The sequence below is a fragment of the Saccopteryx bilineata genome, chromosome 4, assembly GCF_036850765.1.
Source record: "Saccopteryx bilineata isolate mSacBil1 chromosome 4, mSacBil1_pri_phased_curated, whole genome shotgun sequence".
Lineage (NCBI taxonomy): Eukaryota > Metazoa > Chordata > Mammalia > Chiroptera > Emballonuridae > Saccopteryx > Saccopteryx bilineata.
In genome coordinates, this window is record NC_089493.1 from 195848424 (window position 1) to 195864260 (window position 15837).

Below are 15837 nucleotides of genomic sequence, written 5' to 3' on the forward strand. Positions count from 1 at the left end.
AGTGATGGTGGTGGTGGTGATGGTGATGGTAGTGATGGTGGTGGTGATGGCGATGGTGGTGATGATGGTGGTGGTGATGATGGTGGTGATGGTGGTGATGGTGGTGATGATGGTGATGGTGGTGATGGTGGTGGTGGTGGTGATGGTGGTGTTGGTGATAGTATGGTGATGGTGATGGTGGTAATGATGGTAGTGATGGCGGTGATGATGGCGATGGTGGTGGTGGTGATGGTGGTGATGGTGAGGGTGGTGATGGTGATGGTGATGGTGGTGGTGGTGATGGTGGTGATGGTGGTGGTAGTGGTGGTGTGGTGATGGTGGTGTTGGTGTTGGTAGTGATAGTGATGGTGATGGTGGTAATGATGGTAGTGATGGCGGTGATGATGGCGATGGTGGTGGTGGTGATGGTGATGGTGGTGGTGTTGATGGTGAGGGTGGTGATGGTGATGGTGATAGTGATGGTGGCGGTGGTGATGGTGGTGGTGATGATGATGGTGATGGTGGCGGTGGTAGGAGTGGTGATGGTAGTGGTGGTGGTGCTGGTGATGGTAATGGGGGTGGTGATGATGGTGGTAATAATGGTGGTGGGTGGTGATGATGGTGGTGATAATGGTGGTGGTGGTGATGACGGTGGTGGGGATGGTGGTAGTGATGGTTATGATGGTGGTGGTGATGGCGATGGTAGTGATGGTGGTGATGGCAGTGGTGGTGGTGGTGATGGTGGTGGTGATGGTGGTGTTGGTGTTGGTGGTGATGGTGATGGTGGTGGTGTTGGTGGTGATGGCGATGGTGGTGATGGTGATGCTGATGGTGGAGGTGGTGATGGTGATGGTGGTGTTAGTGTTGGTGGTGATAGTGATGGTGATGGTGGTGATGATGGTGGTGGTGGTGATGGCAATGATGGTGGTGGTGGTGGTGGTAGGAGTGGTGATGGTGATGGTAATGGGGGTGGTGATGATGGTGGTGATAATGGTGGTGGAGGTGGTGATGATGGTGGTGATGATAATGGTGATGATGATGGTGGTGATGATGGTGGTGGGGGTAGTAATGATGGTGGTGATGGTGGTGGGGGTGGGGGTGGGGGTAGGGGTAGTGATAGTGATGGTGGTAGGGTGGTGATGGAGATGGGGTGGTGGTGATAGTGGTGGTGGTGATGGTGGTGGTGATGGTGGTGGTGGTGGTGATAATGATGATAATGAAGATTTCTACCCTCATCAACTATACCGGTCAGTCTCTCCCTCTCTTGGGAGCCATTGTGAGAACAGAAGGCAATGGGCCTGGTCAACCCAGGAGCTGAGGATTCCAGTCAAGCCAGAATTCAGGTGGCCCTGAGTCTGGCTGTCTCCTTTAGTGAATTTTCCTATTCTGGTCTTTTTCTTCCAGGGATGTCATGGGGAATGGCTCCTAAGGGGCAGGGGTGCCGGGTACTGAGTACAGAGCCCCTGCTGAAATTCACCAGCTGAAAGCCATAGTAAGGAAATTCTGGGAGGTTTAGGTCCAGGAGACATGGGAGATTCTGTCTCTGGCTCTTTGTGTGTCTATCTGTTTATCTCTCTCTGCCTCTCTCTCTCTCTCTCTCTCTCTCTCTCTCTCTTTCTCTCTCTCTTTCTCATTAGCCCAGAGCCTCACGAACCTCCTGGGTCTGGGACACTCTGCCACATGGCGCATGTCATCACTTCTAACCTGTCTTCCACTGCCCTCGGCAGGCAGGTGCCTCTGCCCGTTTCTGGTCTAACACCTCGTTCTGCGTCTACACCTCTTTGCCTCTAAGTCTGTTTCATTCTCTTTCCTTCAGTCCTGCTCTTTTTCCCCTTGTTTGGCTGGGGCAAGACCGACAGAGAAGAGAGATAGATGAGCAGGCCCCCCTACATAAGAGCACAGATTTGGAAATCAGTTAGGGGGACAAATCCCAACTGAGGGAGATGCTGGGTGGCCCCTTTTACAGGCTGATCTCTCTAAGTCTCGGCTTCCTTGTCTGTAGAGTAATAACAACACCCACTACTTCAGAGTGGCCTTGCAAAGGTGAAATAACGGGGCGCAGGTGGGTGCTGAGAACGCACCCGCACACCATCAAGGCTCCGCAAATGGCAGTAGTAGTAACAGCAGAGGCAGCTGCGCTTTGGATTCTGTTCTCTCACTCACATGGCCATTTAGAGGGCATGTGAGGGGACTGTCCATGAAGAATAGGGTGGAGGCAGGAGACCATGGGGGAAGAGCTGGTGGGGTGGGGGTGGGGTTTTGGAGGGGAAACAAAGGCTGGAAACTTGAAGGCACAGCAGGTCCCCAAGTCCGAGCAGCTGGAAAGGCAGCCCTGGTCTACTGCAGGTCTTGGCCTCCAGGTCCTCTCCTGCTGGCTAGCTAGTCTCCCCAGGTAACTTCCATCCGGAGATGGCCAGCCTGGGTGGAAGGTAACGACCACCCCGGGAGCAGAGAGCGTATGAGAGGACAGAGCATGTCTTGATATTTGGTGTTTTTCATTCAGTGGAACTTTCTATGCACAGACCCTGAAGTACCGGGCCACTTCCATTCATAATTTCAATCCATCACCACAACAGTGGCGTGAGGCTGAGGAGGTGGCTGGTGCTTCAGGTTACAGACTCCCCCCACATTCTCGCCCCTGGTCGGGGAAAGAGCTGAGATGACAGGCTAGGTGTGTGCGGGCCGAAGCCTGTCTGTGCCCCCCCTGTGCCATCTTCACTCCATGAGACACTGGACAATTAGATCTGGGGACATCGGGGGCTCCAGAGCCCCAGTCCCACATCAAGGGGATAGATGAAGAATCTGAGACCCAGAGAAAGAAGTGAGTTGGGCAACATCACAGGCAGGACTGGAAACCAATCCTCCCAACTCAGCCCCCAGACTTCCCTGTTAGCTGTGGGCTGGGACGCCGGTGCCTGGCTCCCGTAGGTATGGATAAGGCGGGGCTTAGAACGCTGGAGGGAACCGATAGGATCTGGATGGTGTGAAGAAGGCACCTGGGCCCCAGGAGGGGCACGGGGCACACGAGGCCAGAGGGAGAGTGGACAGCAGCTCTGCACATAGAACCCTGGAGGCCGCTGGGGTGTGGGAGATGAGGGCAGAAAGTACTGGATTGCGGAGAAGACCCTGAGTGCCTGGGGGTGGGGAGAGTGGGGGTGTGAGAAGCAAGGGGTGTCCCTGGCTGGCCGCGCGGAGGGTTCTGACCTCAGGAGAGGCAAAGAATAGGTATTTTCTCGGAGGGTGTGTCAGTTTGACTATCCTCTCCAGTCTGCACACCTGTCCTCTCCCAGGCCCTAACACGAGCCCTTGGTCAAACTGGACCACCCCCCAGGAGTTTGTGATCGGGGCATTTCCGGGTGGTCCTAGTGGCTCAAGGCGCTGCTCTTTGCCCTCCTCCTGCCACTCTATCTGACCACGCTGGCAAGAACCTGCTGATCCTGGCTCTGGCCGTGGTGGACCCCACCCTGCACACGCCCTTATACTTCTTCCTGCGGGCCCTGTCTGCCGTGGAGGCAGCCAACACCCTGGCGCTGAGCCCCGCCCCCCCACCCCGGCTCATGCTTGCTGGCTTCCTCCTGCCCCCTGGTGGCCAGGCGGTGGCCCCCTCCACCTGTGCTGCCCGGATGGGCCGCTTTGTGGCGCTGGGTGGCTCTGAGTGCCTGTTCCTGGATGCCATGGTCCCGGACCACTGCCTGGCCATCTGCCGCCCCCTCTACTACCCTCAGCTCATGACCACTGGGGTCTGCTGGGGCCTTCTTACCTGCTGCTGTGTTGGGGGCTCCCTCCCAGCCTGTGGGCGCACCACCGCCATATTCCAGCTGCCCTTCTGCCGCGGGGGTGTGGCGGAGGGACCACGTGTTCTGTGACCTGACGGTGGTGTTGGCACTGGCCTGCGGGAACCAGCACCGTCAGGACCACGTCCTGCTGGCGGCTCGCCTGCTGCTGCTCGTGCTGCCACTGGCTCTGACCCTGCTCTCCTACACCATGGTGTCGGTGGTCATTCTGGGGGTCGGCGGGGCCACCGACGGCCACAAGGCTTTCCACACGGTGGCTTCACACTTCGCCGTGGCTGTGCTCCACTTTTGCTGTGCGACGGCCGTGTACGCCAGAGCCCTGCGCAGCCGCTCCCTCAAGGAGGACAAGCTGGTGGTCCTCATCTGCATCAACCTGACACCACTGCTCTACCCCACCATCTACATGCTGCGGAACCGGGACGTGCGGGGCGCACTGCGGCGGGCAGTCAGCCATCGGATGCCAGGGACCGCCCACCAGGCTGATGTCCCTTAACGCTGGATGACAGATGGTGTCTGTCCTGAATCTCCCTCACTGATAGAAACCTCGCCATTCCAGAGCCACCTGTGTGTCCCCAAGGCTACCTGGACAGAACCTCCATAGGGATTACAAGGAAGGACTCCAAAATCGGACTCCAGCTCCTGCTAACATTTTGAGCTGCGTGGTTCCACACTGTGGGCTTTTCCTGCGCAATGTAGAACGTTTAGCCGCATGCCTATCTCTACCCACTAGATGGCAGTAGCACACACCAACCCGGAGCTGTGATCATCAAAAAATGTCACACATTGCCAAATGTCCCTTGCTGGTCATCCCCGGATGACAATGCTGGTTAAGAACCAGTGCCCTAAATCTAGCCACAAAGTGTCTTTTGAAGAGAAGTGAGTACTAATGCACAAGGAGTTTCTGGCAGCATTGTTTATAATAAACAAAACCTGAAAACAAGCCAAATGTTCATGAACCTGATAGATACAAACAACGCGTGGCATAGGCATGCAATGGAATGTTGCACAGGAATGTAAAAGAATGAGCTGCTGTTAGCAGCAAAAAAAAAAAAAAAAAGCACAACAGAGACACATTACTGAGTATATGAAGTAAGACATAAAGAGGACATGCGGTATGCTCCCATTTACATAAAGGCCAACAATAAACTAATCTATGGGACTTGATGTCACGATAACCATTACCTGGGTGTAAAGCCAGAAGGCATGGCCACGGCCACTATCACAGCAGCCCGGCCCATGCAGGTTCGCATTGGATTCGGACAGTCGGTAAAGAAACAATGGAGCCAAAAACTGGTGGGCCATAGTCTTTAATTCTAGCTTGCACCCGGCGGGCAAGTAAAAAATACACACTGGGCTCCAAAACCCAGTCACATCCAGTGCTCACAAAGCTACTGACTTATCTGAGTTTCCTAGAATCAAAGGTTTCTAGCTCACCAGACTTATTCTCCTCTGTTCCCCATCTCCTTCCTTATCCCAGATACAAACTCTACACAAACTGGCATCTCACTCAACACTCTGCCATCTTAGCTGCTTCTCCTGGCCTCCTCCACATGGCCTCCTTCCGCTGCTGGCTCTACTCTCTCATGCTAATCATCCCAGGAACCAAGAGGCCAAACTCTCATTCCGTCCCCATTTTATAGTGTAGAAATCCAAACCCTTAATCCAATATACAAAACAGGGAAGTCTCTAATACAAAGTCACCCTCTGAGGCATGATAGGATTGTACCGCCCTACATCAAAAAGGGTAGGAAAGGCTTAATCCCAAAACCAAGCCCCAGGCTAAAGGATTCTGCCTGCCTTTAGCCCACCCCAACACACATTAATATCACCTGGGCGCCTGACCTGTGGTGGCGCAGTGGATAAAGCATCAACCTGGAAATGCTGAGGTCACCGGTTCGAAACCCTGGGCTTGCCTGGTCAAGGCACATATGGGAGTTGATGCTTCCAGCTCCTCCCCCTTCTGTCTCTCCTCTCTCTCTCTCTGTCCCTCTCTTTGTCTCTCCCTCTCCTCTCTATAATGAATAAATTAAAAAAATAAATAAATAAATAAATAATATCACCTGGGCGACGGCCTCCTCCTGTTATCTTTAACAAAGTGAGCATAATACATTTTCTCTGCCCAACACTGGGCAAGGACCTGGATGGCCGAGGGAGACTTCTTGGACACTGGAAATGTTCTGCATCTTGATTTCAGTGGTGATTACCTGGGTTTATAGTGTGCAAAACTTCATCAAGATACACACTTAAGATTTGTGTGCTTTGCCGTATGTAAAACAAACTACAGCTGACTCGAGCTGCCCACAAGTGAGGCAAGCCCTCCTAATGACCACGCCTTTGCTTATGCTGCTTTATGCCCCTTGTTGGGCAGATAAAATATATTATGCTCACTTTGTAAAAGATAATACTGCCCATGTGGAGGTACCCAGGTGATATTAATGTATGTTGGGGGCAGGCAGGATGGTTGTAGCCTGGAGCTTGGTTTTGGGATTAAGCCTTTCCTACCCTTTTTGATGTGGGGTGGTGCAATCCAATCATGTCTCAGATAAGTAACTTTGTATAGAGACTTCCCTATTTTGTATATTGGATTAGAGGTTGTGAAGCTACACTATAAAATAGGGGTAGAACGGGAACTTGCCCTCTTGGTTCCTGAGATTAGCATGAGAGAGCAGAGGAGAGCAGAGAAAGGCCACGTGGAGTAGGCCAGGGAAAGCAGCCAAGATGGCAGAGTGTGGAGTGAGAAGCCAGTTTGTGCAGAGTTTGTATCTGGGATAAGGAAGGAGATGGGGAACTGAGGAGAATAAGGCTGGTGAGCTAGAAACCTTTGATTCTAGGAAACTCGGATAAGTCAGTGGCTTTGTGAGCACTGAATGTGAGTGGGTTTTGGAGCCCAGTGTGTGTTTTTTACTTGCCCGCCCGGTGCAAGCTAGAATTAAAGACTATGGCCCACCAGTTTTTGGCTCCGTTGTTTCTTTACCGACTGTCCGAATCCAATGCGAACCTGCATGGGCCGGGCTGCTGTGATAGTGGCCCTGACCTTGGCTGCTGGCTTTACACCCCTGATGTGCCCCTTCTCTCCACCTGCGAAAATGCCTGCTACTCTTCAGGGATCGGCCTAAGTACTCCACCTGCTAGAGACCGAAGGTTTGTGCTCCCCTCAAAATTCAGACATTGAATTCTAACCCCAGATGTTATGATATTCGGAGGGGAAGCCTTTGGGAAGTGATTAGGCCACGCACAAGGGTGGGACTCTCACTGACGGGATTAGTGGCCTTATAAATGAGACCCCAGAGAGCTCCCTCGCTCTCCAGCCATGTGAGAACACAGGGAGAAGACAGCCACCCGGGAGTCAGAAAGTAGGTGCTCGGCAGACACTGACCTGCTGGCGCCTTGGTCTTGGACTTCCCGTCTCCAGAACTGTGAGAAATGAATTTCTGTCCTTTCTAAGCCACTCAGTTGGTGTTTTGATTTGGCAGCCTGAACACACTAAGGCAGGAAGGACCCTTTCCTTCCTCCTCTCAGTCATAATTATCATTCTAAAATATAATTTTGCCCTGGCTGGTTGGCTCAGCGGTAGAGCGTCGGCCTAGCGTGCGGAGGACCCGGGTTCGATTCCCGGCCAGGGCACACAGGAGAAGCGTCCATTTGCTTCTCCACCCCTCTGCCGCGCTTTCCTCTCTGTCTGTCTCTTCCCCTCCCGCAGCCAAGGCTCCATTGGAGCAAAGATGGCCCGGGCACTGGGGATGGCTCTGTGGCCTCTGCCCCAGGCGCTAGAGTGGCTCTGGTCGCAACATGGCGACGCCCAGGATGGGCAGAGCATCGCCCCATGGTGGGCGTGCCGGGTGGATCCCGGTCGGGCGCATGCGGGAGTCTGTCTGACTGTCTCTCCCTGTTTCCAGCTTCAGAAAAATGAAAAAAATAAAAATAAAAATAAATAAATAAATAAATAAAATATAATTTTAACATCTAAAATATAACTGACTTCCCACTCAACTACACTACCCCCCAAACACACACACACACACACACAGACTGTGAACTCTCTGAAGAGAGGTTTTGAAGCCAGGTCTTCAAACCTGTTCTTGTATTTCAAGATCAGTGACCTTGGCAGTTCTTACTAAATAGCTGATGGAAAAATCCACCATGGACAAGCTCTGGGTGGTCTGGCAGGTCCAGGGTTGGGGACACAGCTCTGGAGTCCTACCAAAGGCCAGGATCTAGACCGAATTCTCCCCTGAATCTCCCCTGGTGTTGGAGCCAGCTGTGAGAACCCAGGGACCCACCTGGCCAAGGCACTGAGCCTCAGAAGCAACAGAAGGTTGGCATAACAACCGCATTCAGAAAACAGGAGAGCCCTGATTGGCCAGGCCAAAGTTCCAGATTCCATGGGAAGGAACTTTTCCTAGAAATATCCCCTGAAGGGTCCATTCAGGAACTTAGTCCCAGAGGCAGAGGCAGTGCTGGTAAATCCTGCATACCTAACCTCTTAGAGGGAGAAACGGCATGCTTATGAAGGGTGATTTGGAGCCCGGGAAGAAGTATTATATATCTGTGCAGGCAACATGGAATGCCAAGAATGAACTGCCCCAGAAATCTCATGAAGGGCAGCCTCTGTCCATCTGTCCAGGCCACCTCCATCCTCAACTTCTGCTTCTCCCTGACGCTGGTGCTCAGGAACCTGATGCACATGGGAGGTTCTTGCTACCAAGCGCTAGACACCCCCAAACCTCCTCAGGAGAGACTTAGGGATGCTGGACTATCTGCGGTGCAGTCGTGCAGGTGGCTGATTTGTTCCAGGGCATGTCCTGAGACAGGCTTGAGGGATCCGCTAGCAAAATAGCATCCCGGCTGAGTACCTAAGACCAACAGCCACAACCCGGGAGACCACGTTGACTAGCTGGCAGGGGGCCTTCTTGGCGTGAGCAGCCTGGATATTGACCAAAGGCAGGTGTGGTTGTTTTGGGTTAAGAAGTTGTTTATCTTTCCATGTAAAGTGGATTAGGAGCCCAGCTCCCTGCCCCCAGGTCCTGGGATACTTTTAAAAGGTTTATATATTTTGGGTCTTTTTTTTTTCTTTTTTTCTTTTTTTCTTTTTTTTTTTTTTTTTGTATTTTTCTGAAGCTGGAAACAGGGAGAGACAGTCAGACAGACTCCCGCATGCGCCCGACCGGGATCCACCCGGCACGCCCACCAGGGGGCGACGCTCGGCCCACCAGGGGGCGATGCTCTGCCCCTCCAGGGCGTTGCTCTGCCACGACCAGAGCCACTCTAGCGCCTGGGGCAGAGGCCAAGGAGCCATCCCCAGCGCCCGGGCCATCTTTGTTCCAATGGAGGCTCGCTGTGGGAGGGGAAGAGAGAGACAGAAAGGAAGGAGAGGGGGAGGGGTGGAGAGGCAGATGGGCGCCTCTCCTGTGTGCCCTGGCCGGGAATCGAATCCGGGACTTCTGCACGCCAGGCCAACGCTCCACCACTGAGCCAACCGGCTAGGGCCTATTTTGGGTCTTTAGAACCGTGTTTTTCTTTTTATTTATTTATTTATTTATTTTATTTATTGATTTTTTTTAGAGAGAGAGGAGTGAGAGAGAGAGAGAGAAGGGGGAGGAGCAGGAAGCATCAACTCCCATATGTGCCTTGACCAGGCAAGCCCAAGGTTTCGAACCGGCGACCTCAGTGTTCCAGGTCGACGCTTTATCCCACTGCGCCACCACAGGTCAGGCCAGAACCGTGTTTTTCAACCAGTGTGCCGTGAGACATGGTCAGGTGTGCCGTGGGGAAATTAAACATGGGTCCCCAAACTACGGCCCGCTTACGTTCAAACAATGAGAAACGGGCTCCTGTGTTGGATAATGTTGTGAGCATAGCGAACTTTGTGAAGACGCGACCTTTGAGATGTCGCTTATTTGCATCTTTGTGTAAAGAAATGGGAGCGGAACATAAAATCTTATTGCTCCACACAGAGGTCCAGTAGCTGTCATGCGGCAAAGTGCTGTCCCGTGTGTATGAGTTGCGAGAGGAACTTAAAGTATTTCTGACAAACGAGAGATCCGATTACTCAAAGCTGCTTGCAAGTGATGAGTGGTGTGCAAAGCTGGCATACCTGGCTGATATATTTCATTATCTGAATGAACTGAACACACGAATGCAAGGCCAAAATGAAAACCTGCTTACAAGCACTGATAAAATCAGGGGTCCCCAAACTATGGCCCGCGGGCCACATGTGGCCCCCTGAGGCCATTTATCCGGCCCCCGCTGCACTTCTGGAAGGGTACCTCTTTCATTGGTGGTCAGTGAGAGGAGCATAGTTCCCATTGAAATATTGGTCAGTTTGTTGATTTAAATTTACTTGTTCTTTATTTTAAATATTGTATTTGTTCCCGTTTTTTTTACTTTAAAATAAGATATGTGCAGTGTGCATAGGAATTTGTTCATAGTTTTTTTTATAGTCCGGCCCTCCAACGGTCTGAGGGACAGTGAACTGGCCCCCTGTGTAAAAAGTTTGGGGACCCCTGGATAAAATGAACGGATTCCATTTAAAGGTGCGGCTCTGGCAACAACATGTGCAGCGTGGCAACCTTGAGATGTTCCTGCCCACCGAGAAACAGCATGATGGCAACACTGCTGCAATGTGCGAGGTGATTGGCAGACATTTGAAAACTCTTGAGAAGACTTTGTCATTTTATTTCTCTTCAGCCTTCACAGAATGCCTTGACTGGGTTAGGGACCCATACAGCTGAGTATCTGTTGCTGGAAAGGACATGACTTTAAAGGAGCAAGAGGAACTCATTGAACTGAAACAAGATCGTGGTTTAAAGCTAAAGTTTGCTGATCTTCCTTTGGACAGTTTTTGGTTATCTGTTGCCAAGGAGTTCCCCATTCTGGCCAACAAAGCTATTTTGACATTGTTCCCGTTTTCAACCACATATCTATGTGAGCTGAGCTTCTCAAGCTTGACTGCGATAAAAACTAAAAACAGAGAGAGACTGAGAACTGTTGAGGAAGAGCTTCGTGTGTGTCTTTCTACCATTCCTGCCAGGATATTCCTTTTGTGTTCATCGAAACAGGCCCAGGTTTCACACTAAGTGAGTATAAATACATTTAGAAACTATATTATTAACTATGTGTATAATATGTACTGTGTTAGAGTGTCATTTTGTGTCATTTTGGTAGGTGGTATGCCCAGGATTTTGTAAATGTAAAAAATGTGCCACGGCTCAAAAAGGTTGAAAATCACTGCTTTAGAAATAGCACTAGAGGCTGCATTTCTGTGGCTCAGAGTGAGCATTAAACCTTCTCAACAGCCATTTGGTCCCTTTTTCTTCCCTCCTGCTGTACAAAGTCCTGGTTTTCTTTTTTAGTGTTTTTTGTTTTCTTTTCCTTCTTCTATTTTGTTGTTTTTCTTTTTATTTTTTTCTATATTTTTTTGTTATGTACAAAGTCTTTTCCAATAATTTTAATCTTGATATGCATAAAGTTTCTATTTCAGTTTCTTTATTTGTTGAGATATAACATTATATTAGTTTCAGGTGTACAATATAAAGATTCCAAACTTGTATATATTGGAAAGTGATCACCACAATAAGTCTAGTTATCTTGTCACCTCACATAGTTACAAGTTTGCTTTCTTGTGATGGGAACTTTTAAAATCTCCTCTCTTAGCCTGACCAGGCAGTGACGCAGTGGATAGAGTGTCAGACTGGGATGCGGAAGGACCCAAGTTTGAGACTCCAAAGTCACCAGCTTGAGTGCGGGCTCATTGGCTTGAGCAAAAGGCTCACCAGCTTGGACCCAAGGTCACTGGCTCGAGCAAGGGGTTACTCGGTCTGCTGAAGGACCGCAGTCAAAGCACATATGAGAAAGCAATCAATGAACAACTAAGGTGTCGCAACATAAAACTGATGATTGATGCTTCTCATCTCTCTCCATTCCTGTCTGTCCCTATCTATACCTCTCTCTGACTCTCTCTGTCCCTGTAAAAAAATAATAATAATCTCCTCTCTTAGCCCCTTTTAAATATATATATATTTAAAAGTTTCACATTTTAAATTTCATTTATCAGTTTCAAGTTTCATTTTCCAACTTTATTATCCCCCACTGATTTGACCTTATGGATTGCTCCCGGAAAGACCTGTCCTGACCTCCCCTGCGGCTGGACTTGCAAGTGGCCACTTTCCTCTCCAGGGTGTCTCAATGGACCTCTCTAGCATTAGGGTCGGCCTCTGCTGCGCAATGGCGGTGGGATCACCGGTGTGGCCCCAGGCCCTGAGACAGCACAGGGCCAATGCTCTGGCGCATGGGTGCACCCGGCGCTGAGCAGCGCCCTGGCCGCTCCATGGGTGCTTTACAGTGGCACTGGCACCAGGAACTCAGGCTGTTTGCAACGGGCCAATTAAATCTTGTGCCACCGTGTGCCAGGAGTGGGATCCAGAATGTCCCCTAGGCTCAGGGGGCGAGGTGTGACAGCAGCAAGGCGCGCGGCAGCAGAGGAACAACGGCGCTGGGCTCCTGCGTTCCCGGAGAGGGCGCCCCCTACCGTCTGGTTGGGATTTGGAGTCGCTGTGTGGCCCGCAAGCAGAGCGTCCCCCTTCTCCCTATCCTTCTTCTAAGGGCTCTGCCTGGCACCTTCACCAGGTAGCCCACCGTTGGGCAGGGTTGTCACTTTTGTGTCCCGGCCATTAAGTAACACAACAGGGGCCCTGGCCAGTTGGCTCAGCGGTAGAGCGTCGGCCTGGCGTGCGGGGGACCCGGGTTCCATTCCCGGTCAGGGCACATAGGAGAAGCGCCCATTTGCTTCTCCACCCCCCCCTCCTTCCTCTCTGTCTCTCTCTTCCCCTCCCGCAGCCAAGGCTCCATTGGAGCAAAGATGGCCCGGGCGCTGGGGATGGCTCCTTGGCCTCTGCCCCAGGCGCTAGAGAGGCTCTGGTCGCGGCAGAGCGACGCCCCGGAGGGGCAGAGCAGGATCCCGGTCGGGCGCATGTGGGAGTCTGTCTGACTGTCTCTCCCCGTTTCCAGCTTCAGAAAAATACAAAAAAAAAAAAAAAAAAAAAAAAAGTAACACAACAGGGCCCAGGCAGGACCTTGCAAAAACTCGTGGTCAATACTCCTAACAGTCGGCAGCTGGGTCTGCGCTTGCACCTGGGAAACACCCCAAAGTCTGACATCGGCTAGGGTGATTCTCCCTCTGGGAGTAGCAGCGCTCCGAGGTCCAGGACTCGGGTGCTTCTTTGGGAACTGGCACTTTGTGGTGTGGCTAGGCGTCCAGCAAGGGGTGGTACCCCAACATAGCCCTGCCCACCTGGGGGCGCCAGCCTTGTGCAGCTAACTGGCTTTCCCTGCGGCCAATGGCAAGCAGAGCCCTCCCACCCTGTCAGTGAGGTCAGTTGTTACGACTTTGTTAAATTAACACGGGTGGTGGCGGATGGGGAGCTGGTTCCATCCACAACAGGTCACCAGAGAAACTGAGATAAAGAAGTTTTTCATTCACAGGCTGCAGGAGATACACAGCCTGCTTGGAGGGGCCACACGGGGAGGTCATCAAGGCAGAGTGCAGACGGACAGAGGTAGGTGCCGGGGGCACGAGCCTCTCCTAGTGTCCCTGGAGGGTCTCGGCTAAGGGGCGCACGAGGCTGACAGGCACCGGAGCCAGGGGAGACTGTTGGTCACAAGGGCTGTTGAGGAGCCGTATCAGGGACCGCCATTCTTGTGACTGCTGCCCTCCAGGTCATGCAACTTGCATGAGGGGACTGGTGTCTAAGGTACCTGCAGACTGCAGGGCCAGACAACGGATCCGAGGCAGTGATACCACTTAGCTAAACTATGAACAGACAGACGTACGTACACTGAGATGTCAATTTACTTATATTTATCCGGCGAGGCACCTATTGCGCTGCCCAGATCTGTTAACGCCTGTCTTTTGTCAGCTGAGCCATTATCCCTTTGAATATTTCCTTTTCTTCCGTGTTCTCTGTTTCGTCTGTCAGGAACTCCTGTTTGCTCTGTCCTTTCAGTCTGTCTTTGCCCATTTGTTCCCTTTTCCACCTCTTGCTATGGAGTTGCTTCGCTCTATCTTCCTGTTTGCTTGCTCTTCAGCTGAGTACAATCGACTGTTTGACACGTTCATCGAGTTATTTTCACGCTGAGTTTTAAGTTTCAGGGACGATGTTTTTCATTTCTCTATGCTCTAGGTCAGGGGTAGTCAACCTTTTTATACCTACCACCCACTTTTGTATCTCTGTTAGTAGTAACATTTTCTTTCTTTTTTTTTCTTTTTTTTCTGAAGCTGGCAACGGGGATAGACAGTCAGACAGACTCCCACATGCGCCCGACCGGGATTCACCCAGCACGCCCACCAGGGGGCGACGCTCTGCCCACCAGGGGGCGATGCTCTGCCCCTCCGGGGCGTCGCTCTGTTGCGACCAGAGCCACTCTAGCGCCTGGGGCAGAGGCCAAGGAGCCATCCCCAGTGCCCGGGCCATCTTTGCTCCAATGGAGCCTCGCTGCGGGAGGGGAAGAGAGAGACAGAGAGGAAGGAGAGGGGGAGGGGTGGAAAAGCAGATGGGCACTTCTCCTGTGTGCCCTGGCCGGGAATCGAACCCAGGACTGCTGCAAGCCAGGCCGATGCTCTACCACTGAGCCAACCGGCCAGGGCCAGTAGTAACATTTTCTAACTGCCCACCGGTTCCACAGTAATGGTGATTTATAAAGTAGGGAAGTAACTTTATAAAATTTATAAAGCAGGCCCTGGCCGGTTGGCTCAGTGGTAGAGTGTCGGCCAGGCGTGTGGAAGTCCTGGGTTCAATTCCCGGCCAGGGCACACAGGAGAAGCGCCCATCTGCTTTTCCACCCCTCCCCCTCTCCTTCCTCTCTGTCTCTCTCTTCCTCTCCCGCAGCCAAGGCTCCATTGGAGCAAAGTTGGCCTGTAGGCTGAGGACGGCTCCGTGGCCTCTGCCTCAGGTGCTAGAATGGCTCTGGTCGCAACAGAGCGACGTCCTAGATGGGTGAAGCATTGCCCCCTGGTGGCCATGCCGGGGGGATCCCTGTTGGGCGCATGCGGGAGTCTGTCTGACTGCCTCCCCGTTTCCAACTTCAGAAAAATACAAGGCCTGACCTGTGGTGGCGCAGTGGGATAAAGCGTCAACCTGGAACACTGAGGTCACCGGTTCCAAACCTTGGGCTTGCCTGGTCAAGGCACATATGGGAGTTGATGCTTCCTGCTCATCCCCCTTCTCTCTCTCTCTCTCTGTCTCTCTCTCTCACTCCTCTCTCTCTAAAAAAATCAATAAATAAAATATAAAAAAAGAAAAAGAAAAATACAAAAAAAAAATTTATAAAGCAGAGTTACAGCAAGTTGAAGCATATAATAATTACTTATCAAGTACTTTATGTCGGATTTTTGCTAAGTTTGGCAGAATAAATCTTTACAAAACAACTTACTATAGTTAAAGCTATCTTTTTATTTATAATTTGGTTGCTCTGCTACCGCCCACCATGAAAGCTGGAACGCCCACTAGTGGGCGATAGGAACCAGGTTGACCACCACTGCTCTAGGTGGTCCTTTCCCAAATAAACCAGTTCTCATTCTTTGTGCCTTGCTCTCATATTGGCTTTTAAGTTTTTAATCCTTTTTAAAGATGGTTACTTTAATAGAATTTCCAGCTTTTCTGTTACTTGAAATACTTGGGGTTCTAATTTTGTGCAAATGCCTGTTGACTTTCATGGTGAGTGGTACTTTTCATGTTTTGTAGTGTTGCATTATGAACTCGTTTTGGGTTTGTATGTCCGAATCCTGACAAGCACGGGTCGAGTGTGTCTTCCTCCAAAAATAGGCTGCTTTGCTTCTGTAAGCTGTTTCAGAGGCCAGGACAAATTCCTATGTCACTTGTTCAGTTTTTCAATGGGGACATGAATAGGCAAATTTAAGATTCTGACTCACGTGAGGTGCAGGTCAAGGCTGACGAATCGTCAGGGTAACTCTTCCCCTCCCAGAGCCCAGGAAGAGATAGACAGACAAGCTTCCCATGCCAATGAGCAGAATTTTCTCTGATCTACCCTCTCCCCATAGGCACAGATT

At 51.4% G+C, this 15837-nt stretch overlaps 1 pseudogene; it reads left to right on the forward strand.

Moving 5' to 3' along the window:
* The first annotated feature begins 79 nt into the window (after nt 1-79).
* Nucleotides 80-4266, forward strand: LOC136335624 (olfactory receptor 10AC1-like; annotated as a pseudogene).
* The last annotated feature ends 11571 nt before the right edge of the window (nt 4267-15837 follow it).